Genomic DNA, 26,446 nt, shown 5'->3' on the forward strand with positions numbered 1-26,446 from the left:
GTAAAGGTTGTGATCTACTGAATATATTCATCCTATTTGAATGCATGTGTCATTTTTGTATTCAAAGTTATGAATATTGGCTGTGTACTTGTTTAATTATAAGTAGCCTCAGTGATGCAGTTGGTCAGCTTCCTGAGAAAAGACTATTCTCACGAAGTGCCCAATCAAGACACACTTACGCTAACAATGAACGTGGAGACGCCAATCCACATCTGAGCTTTCCCAGGAATGTGGCGTGGCCTGTAAAATTCTGAGTCATGTGTGGACATGTGACTTGCCCATGTGACTCCAATACTCCATTTTTTAGCTGTAATTCTGCACAGGTGGAGGGTGGGTTTAGCCGCACAAGGAGAAACTATATAAAGCTTTGGGAGGTTACCTCTCTCCCCCCTTCCATTTTGTCTTCAGTTGGCTCAAGAGAGCTAGTCTTTCCACCCCCAAAGGATACCTGACAGAATCTGAAACAAAGGACAGTAACCGCGGGGGTGTGAGTGATTGCTGAACCCAGAGTAGAAGAAGACTAGTCTGTAAAGGAGGCTTATTGGAACATCTCTGAGGGTGAGATTTTATCTGTATTCAACTTCTTCCTGTGTTAGGTTTAGACTTGCGTGTTTTATTTTATTTTGCTTGGTAATTCACTTTGTTCTGTCTGCTATTACTTGGAATCACTTAAATCCTACTTTTTGTATTTAATAATATCACTTTTTACTTATTAATTAACCCAGAATACCTGGGGGAGCAAACAGCTGTGCATAGCTCTCTATCAGTGTTATAGAGGGCGAACAATTTATGAATTTACCCTGTATAAGTTTTATACAGGATAAAATGGATTTATTTGGGGTTTGGACCCCATTGGGAGTGAAGAATCGGAGTGTTGGAGACAGGAACACTTCTTAAGCCATTTTCAGTTAAGCCTGCAGCTTTTGGGGGAAGTGGTTCATGTCTGGGTCTGTGTTTGCAGCAGCCAAGTGTGTTTGGCTCAAACAAGGCAAGTTTCTGGAGTCCCAAGCTAGAAGGGAAAATGGGTTAAAAGTAGTCTCAGTACATCAGTTGGCAGTTCACAAGGGGGTTTCTGTGATCCAACCCATCACACAAGTCAGTTATATTAAGTTTTGTAAAGGAATAAAGCTCTATTTTATATTCACTTGAAAAGACAAGCCTAGTTGAAGAAACAACCTTTATTTATAGGTATTTTAATAAAAAATGAGCATGCAGAAACACCTCAGGGTTCAAACCACAGACAACCAGTTTATCAAAGTAATTTACAGTAATAACAAAAGTTTTCCCCTATTCTTTGGGTAACATTGGTTATTTTTCAGTGAGGGCAATTTGAAACAGCCTTTCTAAATTAGTGGATTAGAAAAGACGACCACTCTGACAGCCAAGCCTGAAGAAACATCCCTCCATTTAACACTTTTACATGTGTGTTTCAATAAAAAAATGAGCATGCAGAAGCACCCCAGAGTTAAACCCACAAACCCTACTAACAAAAAGTTTTTAAAAGCTTTTCCCTATGCTTTTAGTGAGGACAATTTGAAGCTGTTGCAAAAACAGCATTTGTGAGCCAGTGGATCAGAGAGAGATAAGAAGATTGCCTCTTCCCCTACTTTTTAACAAATAGAGATACAAGTTATATTAAGTTTTGTAAAGGAATTAAACACTTTAAAAATAAGTCTATATGAAGACACATCCCTTTATTTAAAATTTTTACAGGCGTGTTTCAATAAAAAGAGTATGCCAAAACACCCCAGAGTTAAAACCACAGAACCTTAGTAACAGCTAGTTTATATTCCCCACCTTATTGTGTAATCCAGTGGATCAGAGAGAAGTTTATTTTCCTCCCTACTTTTTAACAAATCCATGTGATTGTTATATTAAGTTTTCATTTTCTTTAGACTTTTAGATTTAAGTATTAATTTTTCTGTTGCGTTATCAGAATGTCTTTGTTTTTAAATGTTTGCAACCCGTGAGCTGAGACATAGGTAAAAGCTCCTCTGTTTGTTTTGGGTCCATAGATTTTATTAAAATAATACATCACAGGCTGAAGCTGTGGCTTTCCCTACATTTTAAAAACAGATAGACTAATTAGGCTAGCCAGTGATCCATGCACTATGGTAAGGGCTGGCCCACAACATTTTGGCAGCTGAGGCAGGGAGCTAAAATGATGCCCCCATGCCTCCTCGTTTGGGCCAAAACTTTGAAAGGTCTCAATTCTGCCTTCTTTCTGTTCTATCCTACTCTAACTTTTAGTGTTTTTTCTTAGCAAGATTTTGTAATTTGCTGAACGAAAAAGACGTTCAACATTTAGCATTAAACATTTATCTGTTGGTTTGATGATTGCATCAGAAACACTATTTGGGTCCTCGGTCTCTGTCACTTTTGTCCACCAACTCTACCCCTAGAGCTAAATGTTCCTGGGTTAACAGAGGCACTGCAGCTAGGGGCGGCCCTAGAGTAGCTGCCAGCAACTGGCGCCCTAGGCGAACCATGCAATTGGTGCCCCCACCCTAAACCCCAAAGGCAGATCTAGGCTGAGGTTTTTGGTAAACTGGGAAACATTTTGCCCTTTTTTCCTTTTAATGTTTTTTAAGCTTTTTTTTTTTTTAAACAGAGGCTAAATTATTCAGTTTGTACATCTGTCTGTCCAACCAATGTTTCTAAGATCAGAAAAAATAGACACAACATTTTCAGAATAGATTTGTACATGACAGCTAGATGATATTTCAGTCAGATTTCAAATAAAAATGCATTAAAAATGTTAATTATAATTTTTATTACAAATCCAAAATCATCCATTACGCTATCCTTCTTTAACAGCCATTACCACCACATCCAATATAGAAAGAAATAAGAAAACTCTTCAATGACTGTATTTACAAAACATTCCAAATAAAAAACACTCTGTGCTCTTAAAACATGACTTTTCTTGCTTAAAGTTTTGAAAATTCAGTCACTAGTTCTTTTAGATCCAGTTTTCCAGCTAGTTCATGCTCTATTGACATAGTGGCAAGTCCAGCAAATCTCTCTTGCACCATTGTTGAATGCTGTTATGTTTTTATCAATTTTAACTTTGAGAAGCTATGTTCCCCACAAGCTACGGAAACTGGCAAAGTTAAAAGAGAGCTATTAAAATGTTTGGAAAACTGTCTGAGTTTATTTTCACAAACGAACTTCAGTATTTCTTCAGGAGTGGTATGTTTCTTAAGTCGTCTTGTAAAAGCCTGAAGTTCACTACACAAATCTGTAGCATGAATGTCTTTTGAATTTTCATGAGTCTATGCTGTCGGTCCCCCCGGAGGGGGTGGCGTAGGGGGCTCGGATATGCTCAGTGAAGCCATGCCAGGTGCATAAGTATAACCGGTTTTATTGCCAAAGTATAATAAGCCTCCCAGCCTTCATGCATTACTAAATACATGCTTTCCAGCAACGAAGCAAGAATCAATGCTTATGCCCCTTCTGCTACGGACAGTCCCGGACCCTCCTGCCTTGTCCTTGAGGGCTCGTAGCAGACGCTGCTCCAGCGTAGGGAATTCCTGGGCACCCACAAGGCCAGGGTCCGCAGGTGAATCGTCTAAAGCAATTCTCATAGCTGCTTTTAATCATAATCTCCTTCTAAGGGAGGGGCATATTCACCCACAAGTAGGCTCTGGCAGGCTGTTTTCTATTCCCACACTTCAGTCTCAGGCCTTTCTTGTGTCTTCACTTGTTTAACCAGCCAAGTGTCTGCAAGCCAGCTTGGCCGGTCAGAGCTAGTTCACTACGAGCTCGCCTCTGAATCATGCAGTAACAGCAGCCCAAGGTAACTTGTGGTCAGCCCCAACAAATGTTGACTCCAGTTTTATACACAATTCTATCTGTTTTGCTGTTTTCTTTTGAAAGCAAATACTGACTTTAGCTGCTGCATCTCTTGAAATCTTTCGTCCACTGAGTGAATACCAGTATCAAGGACTGCAAAGTAGAAATTCACTTTGAATCATAAATGATTCCAAGCTCATAGCAAAGAGGCTTCAAAACATCTATGCGACTCTCCCATCTTGTCTGATTGTCTGACTTTCCCATCTTGGGGATTTTGGAGGGTTTTTTTGGAGGCTCTTAAGATTTTCAGAGGCTCTGGGGCTTTTGGGAGTTTTTGGATTTTCAGAGGCCCCAGAGCTTTGGGAATTTTCAGCAGCCCTTGGGCTTTTGGTATTTTCGCAGGCTCAGGTGCTTTTGGGATTTTGGGGATTTTGGTAGATCCTGAAGCTTTGGGGATTTTCAGAGGTCCTGGGTTTGTGGGCTTTTTGAAGGCTCCATGGCTTTTGGGATTTTCTGAGGCCTCAAGACTTTGGGGATATTTTTTATTTTTGGAGGCCCCAGTACTTCTGTGATTTTTGGAGTTCCCAGGGGTTTCAGGATTTTTGAAGGCTTTGGGGCTTTTCAGGGGCTTTTCAGAGGCTTTTGGGGAGTTTTGTGATTTTTCAAAGGCCCCATTTCTTTGGGATTTTTCTGAGGCTTTGGGGTTTTGGGGATTTTTGGAGGCAACAAGGCTCTTGCAATTTTTGATTAAAATCTAAGATAATATTCTGTCTGAAAACCTGCAAAAAAGTTGTTTTTTGGACTGAAAATCCATTTTTTTTTAGTAATTGTAGAAAATTGGTAAGGGAAGCCAAGGGACACCATGAGAAATCCATGGCCAGCAGAATTAAAGACAATAAAAAGGAGCTTTAAATCAGGAACAAAAAGAATCCTGAGCAGTGTGTTTTGAATTCTTTACCATACCACACCTCTGGCTTTCCCCCACCTTCAGTCTGTTTACAGGATCTGTTACATGGAGTAAAAATTGCCTCTCCCCAGCAGAGGAAACAAAGAACAATATTTTAACAGAATAGTCTGAATTATCCCCTGTAAAGAGAAATAAGGGGTAGAGGAGAAAGGGAAAGGGCAGAAAGGGAAAATCAAAATTAGAAGAGGCCCTAGCTACTACCAGGCAGCTCCTGAGGGAGGCCATGCAGACTCAAGGGTCAGAAGTAATAAATCATTCAGCCTGCTTGAACAAGATTTAGAAGCTGCAGCAGCAGCTAAAGATTGCTAGGGGTATGATTAGCATGGGGGAAACTAACCTGCTAGGTGAGTTCACTTCTGGGGAAGGTTCAGACGTAGAGTCTGAGGAACATAGGGATGATCCACCATTTTATTCTACAGAAGAGAAAAAGGCCTTATTGAGTGGGCGATCCAATAGCCTGTTCTAAAGAATTGCAGTGTCCATGAAGCAGAAAGATTTGTAAGGTGTTATTGGTGTATAGTTATACTTTTGTTGTGTTATAATAAATGGTGCTGCAATTCAAAATGGAGTCTAAGAATTCAAGATGGCGCATGTGGTAGGAAAGGATTGAACTCCATCTTGGCATCCTTTCTTCATGGCATTTTCCCACCAAAACTCTGTTTCCCGCCAGAACTTGAGAGACTGAGAGCTGTCTGGAACCGGTTGGGGGCAGTGTCTGCCAGAGTGTGCTTCAGGAATTCACATCATAGAGAGCATATAAGGAACGCAGGTGCTGTCCACCATCAGGGCAGCCACGTCCAGTTTCTTGGCGCGGGCATTGGATCAAGACTTCGGTCACTAACACCCGCCGAGGACTTTGATACTTACCTGATATCCGATTCCTGTATTCCACCAACGGATCCAGTGAAGGCTTTACCATCAGCTCAGATCTGTTGACTTCCTGCTTCGGCCATAGAGAACCAGATCCTCCGATGTTCTGAGATGGTCCATCAGTTACCGGTGACCTCGATCTGCAGTGAAAGAGAGACAGTAATTATTTTTCGGGCACAATAGTTTAACCAAGGGATGGTTTAAGGGTCTGGGCTTTATGCCTCTTGCTGGAATCTATTCTTGGGTATTGTAGTGATCCCCTTAGTGGATCTTCCCCCAGTTGTAACTATCCCGTAATAAATCTTCTCTCTGTTTAAGGTTATATTCTCTCTATCCTTTATTTCAATACGACATGGGTGGGAGGCACACAGATTTCTATCTCTCCCAGTTGATAGATGTTGGTAGGAGTCAAACTTGTTGTTTATATGCCACTTCCTTATTATTGTATAACAGAGATTTTGGGGTAACATTTACTGGCAACCATGGCAGGACCTCTCAGAGATTTAGCTCTCTGATTGGCGTCCTTAGATTGAATAGATTCTGGCTAATGGTCCATAGACTTGGGAAGGGAAGGGTCTGGAACATTGTTGGTGAGGGCGTTTTGACCAGTTGGTCGGACGGGTTCCCCAGGTCACTACCTGGGCAGACATATATTGTCTCCCCATTTGGTTGTAGTTCATGTAGAGTGAGCTAGAGGCCCATTGGCTGAGGCTCACTGTAGTGTAGGATTCTGCTGATGCCAGTAGCCTCGGGAGCGGATCCAAGCAGCCTGCAGCAAGGCAGACTGTCAAGTCCTGGGTTAAGTGGACCTGGCCAGACACTTACCCTCCACCTCTGCCTTAGATTAAGGCCCTAACCTTCCATCTTTAGGACAATTGTCTGCAGTTGTGACCGAGCACTGCTGGATTTCAAAAGGAGGCAGTTGTGGGTTCTCATGAGTTATTGACCATAGGCAAATAGCCACCACAAATCTAGGACGGTGGGCTATTCGGCTTTGACATAACTACTGTCTATTTTATCTGTGGTAAGCGAGTGATGTATGGAGAAGATCTTCAGCCTAAAGGATTGTCCTGGCAGTCTATAAAAATAGGTTGGAGTATGCAGTGTTTGTTTTTGGGAAATCTCAAAACCCATGGAAGGAAGGGGCTTTCTAGGGAGATGAGGCACTACAAAAATTACAAATATTGTGGGGACGGTATTTGGCAAGCAAGCCAGTTCCCAAGAAAAAATCACAGAAACGAGCATTGATTTATGGACTCGCCATGGTGTGTAGGGACCTGGATGGTAGGGTAAGCCACCTTAAAGCCCTAGCCAACCAGGCAAAAGATCAGGAGAAAACAAATGGGCTGGAATTGCAGAAGGCAGCAGCATAACATCAGATGGATACTGCCCAAATGACAAAACAAGCTGGGCAAATCATGCAGCCAGAAGAACAGCTGCGAGAGGCCAATTCATGCAGGCAGAAAGGGAAAATCAAATCCTGTCCACAAAATTAGAAGAGGCCCTAGCTACTACCAGGCAGCTCCTGAGGGAGGCCATGCAGACTCAAGGGTCAGAAGTAATAAATCATTCAGCCTGCTTGAACAAGATTCAGAAGCTGCAGCAGCAGCTAAAGATTGCTAGGGGTATGATTAGCATGGGGGAAACTAACCTGCTAGGTGAGTTCACTTCTGGGGAAGGTTCAGACGTAGAGTCTGAGGAACATAGGGACGATCCAGCATTTTATTCTACAGAAGAGAAAAAGGCCTTATTCCATCAGCACCATTTAATTTAGATGAAGGCCAAAGGGTGACAGGACAAAGTAATCCCCCAATTGCCCCGATCACAACTATAGTCTCAAAATATGGGGCTCAACGGCCCACCAAGATGCGCTATCAAACAAAGGTGTTATCGGCAGAACAAGCAAAAGCTTTAGGAAAGCAGCTGGGCCAGCTTGATAGGAACAATGCTTTGGATGGGCTAGTGTGCTTAAGCTGCTTACCTAATGTGATACAGCATGGCCAGAGGGCAGCAGGAGAGTGTTAGAAGGGAGCCTTATTCCCTGTAGAGGGAAGAAAGTTTGCTATAAATTAATTAAAGCACCTGAAGCCAGTCACGTGATAAAAACCCCCTGCTTCAATCAGACAAGAGGAGGAGTTGAAGCAGAGTGGGTTGGTGTTGTAGCAGAGAGCAGTTTGGAGGGAAGCAGAGGAGAGTTTGGAGAAGTGCTGCAGTGGGCTAAGAAGACCAAGACCCTAGGTAAAGGGATATCTGGTTTGTGCAGAGGGAGGGCAGGAAGCCCCACAAGCTGAAGGGCAGGAGAGGGAAGTAGCCCAGGGGAAAGAACCCATAGTTCTAGTGGTTTGCCGCTATCCCTGGGCTGGGACCCGGGGTAGAGGGCGAGCCCGGGTCTCTCCCTCTCCACTCCCCTCCTCTAGAACACTAGTGGGGCAGTTAATACCCCAGTTCAGGGGCAAGAAACAGTGCCCTGAACCTCCCCCGCAGAAGAGAAAGCACGAGACCCATCATAGTAGTGCTGGCAATTTGCCACACATGGTGTCAGCAGTGGGATCTACACGCTGAGGCCTTAAACCAGGATTAGCCAAAACCCCACCGAAGATGGACGACGTGGTCAAGGCCCTAATACGAGCCACCACACCCCAGCAGGAGGCTACCCAGGTCCAAGCAACCGCCCAAAGGGGGCAACTCGGATGCAGCAGGAGACTAATTGTCTGTTGATGAGTCAGGCTGCCCAGGACTGAGGCCTGCTGCAAGAGCTGGTGAACCAGATGAAGGCCCTTATGGAGCTGAATCGCAACTGCGACGGGACCCGGACCATACGGGCCAGTCACTGCCTACAGAAAATGACAGGGGAGGATGATGTGGAGGCATACCTCCTGGCTTTCGAAAGAGCAGCCCTGCGGGAGGCCTGGCCCTGAGATCAGTGGTCTGGTATCCTTGCCCCGTTCCTGTGTGGGGAGGCCCAGAAGGTCTACTACGATATGGCCACGGAGACTGCAGCAGATTACCCCCAGCTGAAGGCAGAGATCCTGGCCAGAGCCGGAGTAACGACGGCGTTGTGAGCCCAGAGGTTCCATGAGTGGCAATATACAGAGGACAAGACACCCCGATCGTAATTGTTTGACCTGATCCACCTGACCCAGAAATGGCTGCGCCCTGAGGCCCTCAGCTCTGAGAAGATGATGGAGCTCCTGGTACTGGACCCGGTATATGAGGGGGCTACTACCATGCCTCCGGGCTTGGGTTCGCCAGAGTGACCCCTCTACCTATGATGAGTTGGTTTCCCTTTTGGAAAGACAGCTGGCAGCCTGTGAACTGTTCCAGACCCCAGGGGGTGAGACACGGCAAACCAGCACGACAGTCCCAAACCCAAGGCCCCAGACTGTCGGGAACTCCAAGAGAACCATAACTGGGAGGAAAGACACCGAGGAATGGCCCGAGGCCAAGAAGGGACCTGGGGGTTTGGGAAGAGAGGACTGGGGGGGGGGGGGGGGCGGCCAAATAGCCCCAGGCAGAGGGCGGCAACCGGAATAAGGGGGCGGTGTTACCAGTGTGGGGAATTGGGGCATATAGCAGCTCAATGCCCCAACAGGGAAGAGCCTATGCAATGTAATCTGGGGGATCACAGGGAGCAATGTGGCCTAATCAGCCTGGTAATGGTTGCAATGACCTCGCATGGGTATACAAGATCAGTAAAAATGAATGGTATTGAGACCATAGCATTAATAGATTCCGGGAGTGCTGTCACTCTGGTCTCGGGGAAGTTGGTGGGGCAAGACCACCTAACCCGGGCCAAAAACACAGGGGTAACATGCGTTCATGGCACTGTAAATTTCTACTCCACAATCCTGGTATGGATTGAGATCCAGGGGAATACTACCAGGGTGACTTCAGGGATGGTCCCCAGGCTCCCCTACCCTGTCTTAATTGGTAGGGACTTCCCCGGGTTTGAGAGCTTACTCCTCCAGTGGAGCCAGGGGAGGGTAGCAACCCCTGGGTTGAGACGGAGGCACCTACAGATAGCCTCACCCCAATGTTTGCTGAATTTTCCCCAGAGTTATCCTCATCCCCCGGGAAATCCCGAAAATCTAGGCGGGAAAGGAGGGCAGCTAAAAGATTGGGGACCAGGATTCTAGCAGAGAATCAGAAAACCTCCCTTGTTGGTAGGCGAACCCGTTCAGGAGGCCAGGAGATAATTCAGGCCAGTGAGGACTTGGAGGCGGTTCCTAGCCCAGGTAGGGGCAACCCAGCAGGCAGAGTAGAAACAGGCCCCCTGGAATTAGGTCAGATTGGTACTGCATGTGAGAATTTTGGGCAGGACCAAGCCAATGACCCGCTATATGCAAATATAAGGGAGGAGGAGTGGAAGTAAATGGTGTACCCGTGGAAGGAAAGACCAAAGGCCCAAGGCCACATTATGTGCTCAAACGCAATCTGTTGTACAGGATAGCGCAAATACGAGGAGAAGAAGTAGAGCAACTCTTAGTCCCATGGAAACACACAAGGGCAGTACTAGAGTTAGCTCACAGTCATCAATTTGGGGAACATCTAGGAGTAGACAAGACACTGGACAGAGTCCTAAGAAGATTTTATTGGCCAGGAATATGCGCAGAAGTCCAGCGCTATTGTGCCTCCTGGCCTGCATGCCAGTTGCATAGCCCCTGACCTCACTTGTGGGCCCCATTAGTACCTTTGCCTATTAATTGAAGAACCTTTCGAGAGGATAGCCATGGACATAGTGGGCCCACTGGAAAGATCAGCATGGGGCCACCGAAACGTACTAGTCATCCTTGACTATGCCATGCAGTATCCAGAAGCCATTCCTTTAAGAAACCCGACATCCAAGGCAATAGCAAAAGAACTACTCCAGGTTTTTGCCAGAGTGGGCATCCCTAAGGAGATTCTGACAGACCAAGGAACCCCTTTCATGTCAAAATAAATGAAAGACTTATGTACCCTACTCCACATTCAGGCCATATGGACCTCAGTCTACCATCCACAAACAGATGGACTGGTTGAGCAGTTTAATGGTACCCTTAAAAGTATGATCTGGAAGGTGGTAGCTCAGGACGGAAAAGACTGGGATACCCTTCTACCGTATCTAATGTTTGCTATATGGGAAGTCCCCCAGGGGTCCACTGATTTCTCTCCCTTTGAACTACTCTATGGACGCCACCCATGCGGAATATTAGATATTGCCAAGGAAGATTAGGAAGAACAACCCAACCCAGGAAAGAATGTAATTAAGCACATGACACAGATGAGAGAGCGAATAACTCAAGTAACCCCTTTAGTATGAGAACATTTGGAAAAAGCACAAGAGATCCAGCGGACATATTACAACCGTCAGGCGAAAGTACGGAGATTTCAGCCGGGGGAACGGGTGATGGTGCGAGTGCCGACAGCAGAAAGCAAACTCCTAGCCAGCTGGCATGGACCATGTGAGATAGTGGAAGCCATTGGAGAGGTGGACTATAAGGTCAAACAACCAGACTGCTGAAGGCCAGAGCAAATCTACCACATCAACTTACTGAAGCCCTGGTGTGACCGAGAGATGTGCCTGGTCATTAGGGGAGCTCCACCCCAGATAGACGACCCACAGGGGCAGGTGAAGATATCTCCTGAGCCTGAGTTAACTCCAGAACAACGAACAGAGGTCATTGATATGATCCAACGGAACCAGGATGTGTTCTGTACACAGCCGGGCCGTACGACACTGGTCCAACATCATATTGTCACCAGGCCCGGAGTAAGGGTGACGATAAGACCGTACCGGATACTGGAAACTAAAAGGGAAGAAATTAGGACAGAAGTGAAGAAGATGCTGGAACTCGGAGTTATTGAAGAATCCCACAGCCAGTGGTCCAGCCCTATCGTCCTAGTCCCCAAGCCTGACGGCACCCTGAGATTTTGCAACAACTTCCGGAAGCTGAATGAAGTATCCCAATTCGATGCCTATCCGATACCATGCATTGATGAGCTAGTTGATCCGTTAGGCAAGGCCCAATACCTAACCACCCTGGACCTGACCACAGGATATTGGCAAATTCCCCTGGCCGAGAATGCCAAGGAAAAGACTGCCTTCTCTACACCCAATGACCTATTCCAATACACTGTCCTCCTTTTTGGACTCCATGGGGCCCCTGCAACATTCCAACGACTTATGGACAAATTGCTGCAACCCCATGCCAAGTATGCCACCGCCTATCTAGACGACATAGTCATCCACAGCCCTGACTGGGAAACGCACCTAGGAAAAGTAGAAGCTGTGCTAGATGTCCTGTGGAAGGCCAGCCACTCTGCCAACCCTCTCAAGTGCGTGATAGGACTAGCTGAGGCCAGATACCTCGGGTCTGTAGTAGGGAGAGGTTTGGTGAAACCCCAATGGAATAAAGTGGAGGCAATAAAAGGTTGGCCTCGACCAGTCCGCAAAAAGCAGGTCAGAGCATTTCCAGGGATGAGGGATGAATCTCCGATAGTATCCTATCATTTCGCCACAAGAGCAGGGCCATTGACGGATTTGATAAAGGCTCGGGTGGGCTAAGAAGACCAAGACCCTAGGTAAAGGGACACCTGGTTTGTGCAGAGGGAGGGCAGGAAGCCCCACAAGCTGAAGGGCAGGAGAGGGAAGTAGCCCAGGGGAAGGAACCACTAGTTCTAGTGGTTTACCGCTATCCCTAGGGCCCCTCAGCTGGGACCCGGAGTAGAGGGCGGGCGCGGGTCCCTCCCTCTCCGCTCCCCTCCTCTAGGACACTAGTGGGGCAGTTAATACCCCAGTTCAGGGGCAAGAAACGGTGCCCTGAATCCCGCCCCCCAAGAAGAGAGAGCGCGAGACCAATCATAGTAGTGCCGGCAATTTGCCACACTAACCTTAGCAAGGATGATTCCTTTATGGTAGTCAGGGAATGTCTGAGTGTAGAGGATTTCAATGCCTTACCAGATGGATTGCCTATGGGACATGTCACTGAAATTGTAGATATATATGGGTGTGTATAAAATGTTTTTTTCCATGTGATAATCTTATTGGGAAAGTGTATTCCGAAAAATGGGACGCTACAGAGGACACAGAGACCTATATAGCAAGGAAAAGGTTGTTGTATTGGTTAGCTGGTATGGAACCAACAGGTCGGAATGGTAATGTGCAATATAATGTGCCAGCATTTTGTGAATTGTTAGTACAAGGGCTTACACCTGCCCTGAGGTTAGCTATAGGACCAGTAAATCCAGCAACGTCAGAGCTTCAGCAGTTGGAATCAAGAGTGAGAGAGGCTTACGAGCTAACTAAAGACGCAACCAAATTAGCTGGTATGATCCCTAAAAAGAAGGTATCAGCAGTAAAAGGGTCTCAGAGTTCACAAAATGGGAAATTTGGCAATAAGCCTGGCAACTACAATAATAAGCAGAGCAACAGGTTTAAGGAAGAAACAGCAACTTGGTTGCAAGGTACCACTGAAAAGCTGAAAGCTTTCACAAACGTATTGTGGAAAAGACTTAAAGTATGAAACCAGGGAGCAATTAGATCAAGTTCCTACAACTGAACTCTTTAAGAGACTGCTTAAATATGAGGGTGAGAAGCAGCAGGCAGAGGGAAATACACAACAGTGTTCTCCCTGCCTGGAACCTCAGAGAAGGGGCCCAGCTTTCACTCCCCCTGATTTTGTAGCTCCCATCATAAATGATGAGTGGGGGAGACCAATGGTTAACATCATGTTGGAAGGAAAGTTTGGGTCATTCTGTCAAAAGTTGTTGGTGGATACGGGGGCGTCAACCAGCATCTTGTGCACTGATGGTTCACCACAATCTAAATTGCTGCCTATTAAGTGTGTAAAGACAAACTAGTAGAAGCTATGTGGCAAGGGCTATGTTATAAAAACAACATCGTGACCTATGTAGATGATGTGCTGATAGCAACCACTACTAGAGAGGGAAATATAGAGGCTCTCCAAGAAGTTCTGAACAAGATTCTAACTACTGGAATTTGAATCCATCAAAGGCCCAGTTAGTGTCCAGAAGAGTCACATACCTAGGTGTAGAACTAGGGGATGCAGGAAGACTCCCAGATACAGAAAGGGTAAAATGGATCTGCAAGCCTGTGGACATTGGCACACTTTGGTAGTTTCTGGGTCTTGTGGGATTTTCCAGAGTCTTTATACAGGACTATGTCAGCATTGCAAAACCACTGTATTCTTTGTTAAGAAAAGACTAACAGTGGAAGTGGGGTGGCAAGGAGGCAGAAGCAGCATACCAATTAAAGCAGGCATTACCTGAAGCACCTGCCTTGGCATATCCACAACCTGACAGACCTTATTACTTACAGTCGGGATCCACTGAGAGATCCAATATCAAGGCACCACTTTAAAACCTGTGGCTTATGGCTCAAGAACTTGATCAGAAATAGAGTCCAGGTTTTCTAGTTGTGAAAAAGAAGTCTTAACAGTGGTATTGGCCTTACAACGCTGGGCTTATATTACAGGCATGTCTCCTGTACAGTACATCTTGTCAGGAAAAGCGAACTCAGGAAAGGTCAGCAATCCAAGGCTGGCAGCGTGGACTTTAACCCTTTTAAATACGGATATAGAAGTGCAAAAGGTTCCACGCTTGGCTGCTGTACGTTATGCTTTGATGACTGCAGGAGAAGCTCATGAATGCCCATTACCTGAAATGCATGCACCAGCATTTAAGACTCCCTTTTTCCTTGAAATTATATAGGAGGATGCTAAAGAACGCTCTCAGGAAATCTGGGTGGTGGATGGATCACAAGTTATCACCATAATGGATCCCCTGTCACTGGTTTTGCAGCTATGCAGGCTTCTTCAGGGAAGACAGTGTAAGGCACCATCCTCCATCACTCAGCACAAGCAGCTGAAATTGCGGCAGTGATAGCTGCTTTAAGATCAGCAGATCCACAGAAGAATATCACGGTGTATACAGATTCAGACTGGGTTCTGAGGGTCTTTATCGATTGGATAGCTGTTTGGTTGGAGAGAAACATGTATTTGGTGGATCAACGGCCAATAGCTCATCCTTCGTATTTATTGTATGCTTGGAAGCTGGCAGAAGAAAGACAAGGAAAATGTTCCTGTTCAAGGTCAAAGCCCACAGGAAAAATCAGTCCGAGATCTCCATCCTGAATAGTGCTGTGAATAAACTGACAAAACAGGCTGCCTTATTGGGTGTAGAAGCTGAATGGAATGTACCAATGGATGTTGTGAATGCTGTCTATCCCACCGAAATCCTGCAACATCAGGATTTAAAGCAGCGTCAGTAGAAGGACACCAGCATGATGCTGCTATTGAGCAAGCAGCGGTGCAAAGGATTTACCATCTATACATACAAGACAGGATTAGTCCTAGCAAGAAAGGAAAACCAGTAGGAAGGCATCAGAAGCATCCCTGTGTTAGTAATCCCATCCTGTCTCCACCAAGAGCTAATTAAATTAGCCTACGAGCTAGGTCATTATGGAACAGAGAGAACCTTGAAGCGCCTACTCACCCTAGGATGGTGGCCTTCAATGGTCAAGGAGGTGGAATCCTGGATATACAACTGTTTTCGCTGTGCCACGTGTAACACTGATTCAAGGATTTAAAAGGAACTATTACTTCACCAGCCCATTGATGGTCCCTGGACAAGAGTGCAGATAGATTTCATAGGTCCATTGCCGAGGATGAGCAGAGGTAACCTGTATTGTTTAGTGCTTGTAGAGCCATTCACAAAATGGACAGAGGCCTATCCCATGAACTGCACAGCAAACACCAGAGTACTTTTAGAGCAGCTTTTAGCAGGCTTGGGTTACCAAAAGTTACAGATTTGGACCAGGCTACCCATTTTACAGGTAAGCTAATATGACAGCTTTGTGTGGCACTTGGCATTAAGCAAAGATTTCATGTTGCGGGACACCCCCAAGCACGTGGTCAAGTTGAAAGAAGCAACCACACATTAAAGAATGCTCCCAGGAAGGTAGTAGAAACCCCAGGAAAAAATTGGGACGTCAAGCTGCCTTTAATTCTTATGGCAATTTGTTCGACCTGCAGTGTGACCGGGTTTTCTTCTCAAGAAGCCCTTACTGGACAAATGATCAGAACTCCAGAATACCGGTGGTTAGAAGGAGGGGTCCTCCAGATAACTATGCGCCAAAGGTCAGATTGGACTGCTATATCAAAGAACTACTGAACACCATTAGGTCGCTGTCAATTTAAAGGGTATTGAATTGGACATTTAGAGTTTTTGTAGCCCCTGTGCCATACATTAGTTTTATGGGACCACTCATAGTAAAAAGGGGTGTATCTTGCAGTTTAATGATAAACCCTCACTTTCTTATTAAAAAAATTGGTTTTAAAGGTTCAAGTTTCTGTAATCCCTATGCATAAAGAACGTGCCCAATATGTAACATGTTTGTTAATGGGATGGATGGTGTGGGTACAAGGCAATGTCTTGCAACAACCATCTCCCCACTGGGTCTGGCTGCTAAGATCCTAGGAGGGGTGGGAACTGGACTAGGAGTGCTGAATACGGTAGATCAGCAGTTCCTTGCGTCATGCATAGGTGAAGTGGGACACAACATCTCCTCACAAGCCAACCCCCTCTCAGCAGAATTGAATGACTTGGGTGAATTAGGTTTTAATATTGCTAACACATTACCAACATGGTTAGAAGTGCAGGATATGGACCACCTTCAGATTATAGGAACACTAGAGATACCATAGTCTGATCTCACAGAGGCACTTGAATGTATGCAAGCACAACAGTTGCTTCTTAATATTGCAAAGGCTGTACTCGGGGATGGTTATAATGGTATAGCGCTGCAGGAAATTAAACACATTATCTGGTCTAATGCCACCAAATGCAAAAAGGAAAAGCAGCAATGGTGGAAAATGGTGAATTTCACCTATGACCAGGGCCAGATTAACCTTCTGTGGGCCTGGCACCAAACATATTTATGGGCCCCAATGGGGGCAAAGGAGCATGGTGTGGGGAGGTCGGTCCCCAGAGCAAGGGGCTGGCCAGGGGCATTGGGACATACCATGGCAGGGTCGGCTCCGCTCCACCCAGCCCAGTGCAAGGGCACTGTATACAAATTGGCGGTTGCAAGACGCACACTGGCTCACCCAGCCCTGTGCTGCCAGCCTGCCCCTTCTCCTCAGGGGTTGGCCCATGCCATGCCACACAGCCCCCTATGCCCAGTGTCCCCTGGAACTGCTATGCCCAGCAGCCCCCCCACAGACCCTCCACCACGAATGTGCAGTGGCCCAGCACCCCCACATACAGCTGTACCACGACTGCCCAATGCACTTCCCCACAGCCCCAGCACCACAACTGCACAGCACCCCACTCAGACCCCCACTCCCCAGCATCCCAACACACAGACCTCCCCCAAGTCCCCCAACAGACCCCCCACTGGCCAGCAGCCCCCCCACATACTCCCAGAAACCCACTCCCTCACACCCTGCCCCCCACCCACATTCACCAGCCCTGCTGGGAGGTGACTGCGTCTGCCAGGCTGAGCTGGCAGCATGGCCGGGGCCAGTCCAGTGCCAGGGCGGGGAATTGCTCCAGCCTCTTGGGAGTGGCGCGATCAGCCAGGCCAGGCCTGCTCCTGCCCTGGCCTGGCTCCCTCAGGGCCCACTTGCCTGGTGACAGGGTGACCATACATCCCCTTTTGGCCAGGACAGTTCCCTTTTTAAGCTCTATCTCAGCCGTCCCGACTTTTTTTGACAAAAATGGGCATTTATCCCGTTTGCTTTTGCCAACTAATTAGTTGGCAAGAGCAAACGAACAAATGCCCAGTTTACCAAAAATGTCCAGCGTGCCCCCCTAGCAGGGTGTGGAGGAATGCGTGTAGGGGGTTAGCGACACGAGGTGTCAGGCAGCAGGTAGAATGGAGCTTGGGGGAGTTAGGGGCCAGCCCTAGCCCTTGGCAGTGGTGTGGGGAGGGTCCTGGCAGTGGCATGCGGCGCTCGAGGAGCGGGAGTCAGCCCCTGGTTGCGACATGGGGAGCGTGGGAGAGGGGTCAGCCCCTGGCCACAGCGCAGGGAGCTTGGGGACTGGAGGACGGGTCGGGGAAAGGGGGGGGTCAGGGAGTAGAGGAAGGGTCAGCCCTGGCAGTGCGGAGCTGCGGGGGGTCAGCAGCCCCACCCAGGTGGCACGGGGCTCCAGCTCTGTCAGCCCCAGCTGTGGCCAGGAGGCAGAGAGGAGCCCTCGACTGGCCTACGATCCAACAGGAGAGAACAGCGGGCAGGGGGCAGAGGCGGGGGGGTGGAGAAGAGCTGGCGGGGCGCTGGAGTGCAGCCCAACCAGAGCGGGCTGAGCTGGGCCGGGGCCCTTTTGGAGCCCGGGCCTGGCGCCATGGCGCCATTGTAAACCCAGTACTGCCTATGACCATGCTAATGAGACTATCGAGGCATACATACTTACTTTAAGGGATGCCATCAGGGCCATCCTTACCCATACGCAAAGTACGCAGCTGTGTAGGGCACCAGGAAATTGCATGCTGCTCCAGGCCCTGCTCTGCCTCTTCCCCATGGCCCCTGCCCCTGCTCTGCCCTAGCCCCGACTCCACCCCTTCCCCAAAGCCCCCGCCCCTGCTCTGCTCTGCCCCTGCTCCACCCCAGCCCCGCCCCCACTCCACCCCTTCCCCCGAGGACTGCAGCAGGGATTGGGCCTGCCCTGCACTCACCAGGTGCCGGGAAGTGGAGTGACCCGGCCCCAGCCTGCTCCACGCTGCCGGCTCCCAGCCGCGCCACCAGTGAGTGCTGGGGGGCGGTCCCCCCTGCCCCCCAAGGCTGGGAGCCAGGGGAGCAGAGTGGAGTGGGCTGGGGCCAGGTCACTCCACTTCCTGCTGCCCTGTGAGTGCAGGGTCAGGCCCGCCCTGCAATTAAGTAGGAAGTGGAGCAACTCGGCCCCAACCCGCTCTGCTCTGCCGGCTCGTGCTGGGGGGCACTTCCCCGCTGCCTCCAAAGCCTGCTCCTGCCCCCCCGTGGAGGCCTGGGGCTGCCGCTCTCCCCCATGGGGGGGGGGGGGCTGCATAGGACACCAAGATGGCTAGGGATGGCACTGGATGCCACAGAGGAAAGGATTCACCCCCTGATTCCTTTGGGAATGTTTGTAAACAATTCCCTAATGATCCCTAATGGTGGATGTAAGAGGAGAACAATATTATTTACTAATTTACAAGCCTGTGTGGAGCAAGACAAATTGGGCTTTACCTGTACCACTGGAGTATGGGAGGAGACTCAGATATGTTTAGATTCCCCATGAAGGAAAATGTAATTACCAGCTTCACCATCCTATGTATTTTCAAAATTCAGCTCTAGTGGTTATTGCTAGTCTCTGTATGTGTGTAAGAACTTTGTGTAAAAATGTGTTAATCAATGGTTTTTATCACATTGAACATGAGGCAGGAGATAATATGTTTGTCTTTTCTGTGAGGGGCTGCAATATAAATATTACCCTGTCAGATGTAGACGTGCAGAACATAATAGCATCTTATTCCATCTATGGCCACCTTCCATCTACTCATACAAGAGCAGAACCTCCACGTGTTAAAGCGTGTAATGTACCATAAGGATATGACTTATCACCTAACGCAGCTCAAGGAGCTCACCCCTTACTCCCTGTACATCATTCTGTGGGGCAAATCAAAAAGGTGTTGAAAAGAATTGGTGAGGAAACCAAATCATCCTATTGGTTGGGAAGCTCTTTTCACAGCTACATTGGGTCCATGTAGGAAGGCTTGAGCTGGTTATGACTGCAGATCTAATAATTATATCTGTGGATGTGTGTAAAAAGAAATCTAAAGGTCCTACGGCCAAGCCTTTTGTAACGTGTCAACATGCATAACCACATTATGGGGTTGATGTTCAATGGTATGGATGTCACAATAATGTCAGATGGTTATTAAAGGTGGTCGCATCTGTCAAGGAGGGGATATGTAAGGTGTTATTGGTGTATGGTTATACTTTTGTTATGTGTTATAATAAATGGTGCTGCAATTCAAAATGGAGTCTAAGAATTCAAGATGGCGCATGTGGTAGGAAAGGATTGAACTCCATCTTGGTATCCTTTCTTCATTGGCTTTTTCCCACCAAAACTCTGTTTCCCTCCAGAACTTGAGAGACTGAGAGCTGTCTGGAACCGGTTGGGGGCAGTGTCTGCCAGAGTGTGCTTCAGGAATTCACATCATAGAGAGCATATAAGGAACTGTCAATGGTGACGCAGGTGCTGTCCACCATCAAGGCAGCCACATCCAGTTTCTTGGCGCGGGCATCGGATCAAGACTTCTGTCACTAACACCTGCCTGCCAAGGACTTTGATACTTACCTGATATCTGATTCCTGTATTCCACCAAAGGATTCAGTGAAGACTTTGCCATCAGCTCAGATCTGTTGATCTTCTGCTTTGGCCATAGAGAACCAGATCCTCCGACGTTCCAAAGATTCTGAGACGGTCCATCAGTGGCCGGTGACCTCCATCTGCAGTGAAAGAGAGACAGTAATTGTTTTTCTGGCACTTAATAGTTTAACCAAGGGACAGTTTAAGGGTCTGGGCTTTATGTCCCTTTCTGGAATCTATTCTTGAGTATTGTAGTGATCCCCTTAGTGGATCTTCACCCAGTTGTAACTATCCCGTAATAAATCTTCTCTCTGTTTAAGGTGATATTCTCTTATCCTTTATTTCAATGCAACACAGGTGGGAGGCACACAGATTTTTAACTCTCCCAGTTGATAGATGCTGGTAGGAGTCGAGCCTGTTATTTAAATGTTACCTCCTTATTATTCTGTAACAGAGATTTTGGGGTTGCAGGTTAGGATGGACTTTCTCCTGCTGACTCATTGAATTAAATGACTGCTCAGAACAGTTTGTCTGAACATGCAGAAAGCAGAAGGGTTTGATGCTGTCAGATATCTTTCCCCTGATCTTTTTCTGGAGGGTGCTTGTGTAGAAAGGTTTCCTTCTGTGAGTCTGAAAGATAACATCTCCACGATGCCTCCAGCCATTGGGGATCTAAGGGAATCCCAAATCCCTTCGATCCCAAATGGCTGGAGGCCTCACGGAGATGCTATCTTTCGTTTCTCCTATGCTGTGGTTGGGAAAGAATCTTCCATTTTTGCTGGGATTCTTCCCCCAAACAACACGGCTTTTGTCAAAATGAGCCCCGACCTGCTTGCTGCGAGTCTGCATCATCCCTGCGGCTCTGGATTTAGGGAAGAAAGCCCTCCTCCCTCCTGCCCCCGGGCGCGCTGCCCTCAGCGGTGCCCCTCGGAACAGGAGTGGGCCCCGTCAGCGTGTGCTCGGAGCAGGCCTCCTATCCGAAGCAGGGGCGGCCGCCAGGCTCCGGAGGCTAATGCATATTGATGAGGAAGGGCTGGGCGCACGCAGAGGCGAGGCAGCCGGCTGGGAACAGCCCGATCTCCGCGCAGGCGGCGGCTCGCTGACTCCGCCGCGTTTCTCCGCTCGGCTCCCCGGGATGCTAAGCTGAGCTCGCGTCTCCCGCTGCCCTTTGCCAGCCCCCGGCCACACTCAGGTGCGTGTTTGTCTCTGGCCTTTGAGCGGCGGCGCCGGGGCCCGAACTGCGGGGGCGGATGCGGGGGGCCCGACTCCGCTTTCCGAGGAGCGGCCCCTGACCCGTCCCCACTGTCTGGCGAGCGACTGCCGGGGCCGCGGGGCGGAACGGGACCCCACAGCCCGGCAAAGCAGCGCGCAATCGTGAGACCCAAAGCACCCGCGCCTCGCCCTGCGCAGAGCCATTGTGTCGGAGGTAGGGCTGTGTGTGTACAGAGGGGGCCCTGTGCGCGCAGAGGAGGGCTGTGCAGGTGCACAGGGGAGGCGCGTGTGCACTGGGCGAAGGCTTGTGCTCGGGGATGGCTTTTTGTCTGCATGTGTTGATGCAGAGGAAGGATTGTGAAGGGCGGGGGAGAGGGGCTGTGTGAGAATGCAGATGGGAAAGTGGGGGTGAGGGGATGGGGTTTGGGGTGTGTAAGGATGGTGAGAAGGGGATTATATATATAGGTGGTGAGTGAGAATTGGGGGGTGTATGTGGAGTGGGGTTGTGGCGGGGAAAAGCAGAAGTCAGTGTGTTGAGTGGGAGGCAGGAGGCTTTGTTGTGTAGGAATGAGGCTTCCTGGGGGCAGGAAAGTGCACATGGAGGGGGTTTTGTCTGAAGTGAGACCGGTGTCTGTATGTGGATGCGTATGGATTGGTGTTGGATGTGTGTGGGAGAGGCTGTTCAGGGAGACAAGAATGAGCGTGTGTATGTGGAGTGGAGAGGAGATTGTGTGTGGGGGGGGGGGGAAAGTGTGCAGGAAGGGGAGGTTGTTAGTGTTTGTGTTGGAGGGGAGGATTATGGGAGGTGGGTGTTTATATGTATGGAGACTGAGGATTGTTTGGGTGTAGTGGAGGGTGTTTGTGTGTGCATGTACTTGGGGGGGGGGGTCCATAGGGATGGGGAATATGTATGGTTTTGACGGGAATCTCTACTTATCCGATGACTGGGATGCAGTATTGCTGCCTGGCTCTTCAAACAAGGTGACCTAACATCACTAATGCACTAATGTCTTGACAGTGCCACTTGGGAGTGCACGCCCTAGTGATCCCTAAAGTGCTTAGTGCAAACAGACCAGCATTGTGCAGGGTTCGCTGCTTGGGGAATGGGGAGGCAGAGAGTAAGAGATTGTTACTCTTCATCCTGGCTCTCAGAGCACCTTGCCCTGGCCCCCTGCAGCAAAGTGACTGGTACGCTCCCTCCACCTGTCTCCTTCCTGGTAGGGCCTCATACAAGCAGATAACTGTCAGTTTCCAGAGTCTGATGCCGTAGGGAGGCTGTTACAGCTGTATCCCATTGCTTAATCCCAGCATTGGAAATGACTCAGCAGGTACCGTGCTATGTAAGGAAGGGGTAACATGGAGATAACGTTGTGAGGCTGAATCCAGTAGAGATATACTCTAATTTGAAAGTCAGCCCAAAGCAAAACTGTGTGTTGGGGGGAATCATGTTAAACCAGAGAGGTGGGGGAGAAGGTGAGGAGAAGAGTGTCCTGAGCCAACCAGCGTGGGAAGTTTGGGCCAAACAGAGAGCCCCAGGGAGATTGCATAGGGATAGTTTACCAAAGGTTGTGGTGGATTCTCCATCTCTGGCAATTTTAAAATCAACATTAGATATTTTTTCTAAAGGATCTGCTCTAGTTCAAACAGGAATTATTTCAGGGACATTCTGTGGCCTGTGTTATGCAGGAGGGCAGACTGGATGATAACAGTGGTTCTTTCTGGCCTCAGCATCTATGAATTACGGTGTCTTATAAGTAAGGCTGTGAGTTTGTCACGGAGGTCACACATTTAATGGCTTTCTGTGACCTCCATGATTTCTGCAGCAGACAGCCGCACTGGCTGCTGCTGGGGCATTCTTGGGTCACCGCCCTCCTCCCCCAGCAGCAGCAGGAGTTTGAGTGTGGGGCTCAGGGCTGGCAGTTGGCATGTGGGAGGGGGTGAGGGCTCTGGGCGATACTTACCTCAGGGGGTTCCTTGGAAGTGGCAACATCCCTTAGCTCCTTGGGGGAGGCATGTCCAGGGGGCTCTGCACACTGCCTCCACCTGCACGCACTGCCCCCGTAGCTCCCATTGGTCACAGTTCCTGGCCAATGGGAGCTGAGGAGCTGGCACTCAGGGAGGATGCAGCATGGCCATGCCTCTGCCTCCGCCTGGGAGCTGAGGGAGGTCGCTGCTTCTGGGGAGTACGGAGCCGGGTAGGGAGTCTACCAAGCATCTGTGGCACTCCCCAGGCCGCCCCCCTCTCCAAGATTTAGTCAGGAGTATATAGTACAAGTCATGGACAGTTCACGGACCATGAATTTTTGTTTACTGCCCATGATCCGTCCATGACTTTTACTAAAAATACCCCTGACTAAAATGTAGCCTTATTTGTAGGATATTTTCCAGATGCTCTTTGGGCCTCTGCATCTTCCTGTTTTCCATCTTCTGTTGCTTCTGTCATGTCATGTTTGGCAAAAGGGAACTTGAGGCTCCATATGCAATGAAGCAGTGCATCGGAATTTATGCTCTTGTTCTGCTGCCTGCCTAGATGCTTGTTTGTCGGGCATTCTTGCTGGTGGAGTAGACTCTTAAAAGCAGGATTTAGGATAAATATGGGTGAAATTCAGGATCAAAGGGCAGAAAGGTCAATGAGGTGGTGTTATGCTTTCTTTATCTTTTTGAGAATGTTATTGTACTGTACAAAGATGGATTCCTCAATGTTTTGTTGGCAGAGACACAAAGGACTGGAATAGTAAAAGGTACTAGTTCTGCAGGTCATTAGTGTGGTACACTGGCAGGATTGCTATGGCTGCAGGGCTGGAATAGCAGGACAGGGTAGGTCAGGATTGGCAGAGCAGTGTGGTAAAAGCTAGTGTAATGAATGCCTGCCTGAGTGATGTCGGGCTCTCATTCTGCTGTGTTAGTCCCTCACTTTTATGAAGAATAAATTCATCCCCAAATTGTTACAATGATTCATTATATCAGAATTGCCCAATTCAGAGAACTATGAATTGCATTAGAAATGATCAGAAATCTCTGCCCATTTGATGAACAGCATCAGCCCCTTATGTGCTGGAGGCTTCACTTAGAGCCTGCACAACAATCATTTCTGCTGGTCATTAGGAGCTATTTATAATGACCATGGTGACAATGGAGTCAAATTAATACAAAGGAACAACTGGCTGCCTTAAAAAGAAACGGTGAGTGCGCTAGATGCAAACAATAGGCAACTGGGAGAATTCCTCTAAGTGGGATAATGTCTAATCACATCAAATACTTGTAGGACCCCTAAGTAGTTCATTAAACGCTTCTGGGACTGTAGAAACTAGATAGAGCAATATGTGATGAATTACAACCAGAATTGTCAGTAGCCTGATCAGCTGTGCTTGGCAGTCAGGCTTTGCTGGCTCCTCTGGCCACACAAGGCCCACTTGCACACGCACTGAAACGGCTGCTCCTCCTATGCTGGTGTATCAGAGGGACGTTGCAGACTCCAGCTGCTGACCCCAAGGCTACTGAATGACAAAAGCTTGTGATGCCCACCAAAGACCTTTGGACACTTTAGACATTTTTCTTTTTTTGATTTATGCATCTCTGGTTTATCTCTCTCTACTTCATAGTTTGTATTCTGAACTTTTTACATCTTTATGCTACCACTTTTGCATTCACAAAGAAGAATAATTGCGAGCAGGGCCCAAGCGCTCTCTATGTTAAGGGAGGTTGAGGTGGTGAGTCAGCTAATAGGGTCTGGTTAATGTGGTGAGTGATGTTGTTAGATTTTTTTAGAGCACAGAAGACCCCCCCATCATAAATATAAAGGGAAGGGTAAACACCTTTAAAATCCCTCCTGGCCAGAGGAAAAACCCTTTCACGTGTAAGGGGTTAAGAAGCTAGGATAACCTCGCTGGCACCTGACCAAAAGGACCAATGAGGAGACAAGATACTTTCAAAAGCTGCGGGGAGGGAGAAACAAAGCCTCTCTTTCTCGGTCTGTGTGATGCTTTTGCCGGGGAAAGAACAGGAATGGAGTCTTAGAACTTAGTAAGTAATCTAGCTAGATATGCGTTAGATTCTTCTTTTAAGAAACTGATTGCTTTTTCATTGTTCTTAAGATCCAAGGGTTTGGGTCTGTGGTCACCTATGTAAATTGGTGAGGATTTTTATCAAACCTTCCCCAGGAAGGAGGGGGGTAATGTTTGGGAGGATTTTTTGGGGGGAAAGACGTTTCCAAATGGACTCTTTCCTAATAATAATACCGGTTAGACGTATGGTGGTGGCAGTGAAAGTCCAAGGGCAAAAGGTAAAATAGTTTGTACCTTGGGGAAGTTTTAACCTAAGCTGGTAAAAGTAAGCTTAGGAGGTTTTCATGCAGGTCCCCACATCTGTACCCCAGAGTTCAGAGTGGGGAAGGAACCTTGACATGGTGGCAGAGCGGTGGGATCAACTTGAAATCATTTTGAGATTTTTTTTGAACCAGAAGCACAGATTTGAAAGGGAGAGCAGGTTTTAAACTGAAAGCAGTTAGAGTTTTTTTTTCTCTCCTTTGGGGCCAGAGCAGAGGCAAAAGGGAATTGTCTTTTGTTAGCTGGAGTTTTCTCTACCTAAAGGCAGGGTAGTTAACCTCCTGCAGGGAAATTCACAATTCTTCACAGACCTGAAGTGTTTTTTTTTTTTTTTTTACCTAAGAGTAACTAGAGGGGTTTTCTGCCTATTTGCCTGGAGACAAAGGTGTTAGGGTTTTTTTTGTTAAGGATTTCTCTGTAGGCTGACAATCACTATCAGAGAACATAAAGGTATCTGGACAGCACAGCAAAATTTTACAAGCCAAGTTTTTTTTGGTTTTGTTTTGTTTTCTTTCTAACTCTCGGGTGTAAAGTTAGTTTAAAAACAGAGAGGTTAGGATGACAGACTGCACGGTTCAACAAAAGCTGGAATAAGCCAGATTTGAGGCTGAGGAAAAACAAAAGGAACATGAAAGGCAGATAGAACTCATACGGATGGAGATGGGTGCACATGCGGCCAGGGAATAAGAAATGGAGGCTGCCCACAGGAAGGAAATGAAGGCAAGGGACAAAGAAATGGAGGCAAGCGACAAAGAACTGGAAGAGAAGGAAAAAAGGAGGAAGCATGTGGAGGAGGAGAAGGCAAAGGCTCAGCAGAATATACCAACAAACCCTAGCAATCCTTCTCCAGGTACCACTTCCCATCCCAGAAAGTTCCCCACCTGCAAGGCAGGCGATGATACCGAGGCCTTCTTAGAAAACTTTGAAAGGGCCTGCCTTGGGTACAACA

The 26,446-nt window shown here is 47.8% G+C and overlaps 1 protein-coding gene and 1 long non-coding RNA gene across 6 annotated transcripts in view; one reads left to right on the plus strand and one right to left on the minus strand.

The window, feature by feature from the left end:
• Window positions 1-5,005: 5,005 nt before the first annotated feature.
• LOC140901596 (uncharacterized) lies at window positions 5,006-21,379 on the minus strand. Its single transcript, XR_012155900.1, has 3 exons — window positions 20,789-21,379; window positions 19,949-20,100; window positions 5,006-5,772 (listed from the first exon to the last, which is right to left on the minus strand). It is a non-coding gene; the product is annotated as an uncharacterized lncRNA (long non-coding RNA).
• The window catches only part of FEZ1 (fasciculation and elongation protein zeta 1), a 164,855-nt gene continuing 159,274 nt past the window's right edge, over window positions 20,866-26,446 (plus strand). For 2 of the 5 annotated variants that reach the window (XM_073320719.1, XM_073320721.1), the window contains exon 1: window positions 20,867-21,152. The gene's annotated coding sequence lies outside the window, so the exon portion shown is untranslated. The other 3 variants (XM_073320722.1, XM_073320723.1, XM_073320720.1) reach the window with 3 other exon arrangements.

The sequence above is a fragment of the Lepidochelys kempii genome, chromosome 22 (genome assembly GCF_965140265.1).
Source record: "Lepidochelys kempii isolate rLepKem1 chromosome 22, rLepKem1.hap2, whole genome shotgun sequence".
In the NCBI taxonomy this organism is placed as follows: domain Eukaryota; kingdom Metazoa; phylum Chordata; order Testudines; family Cheloniidae; genus Lepidochelys; species Lepidochelys kempii.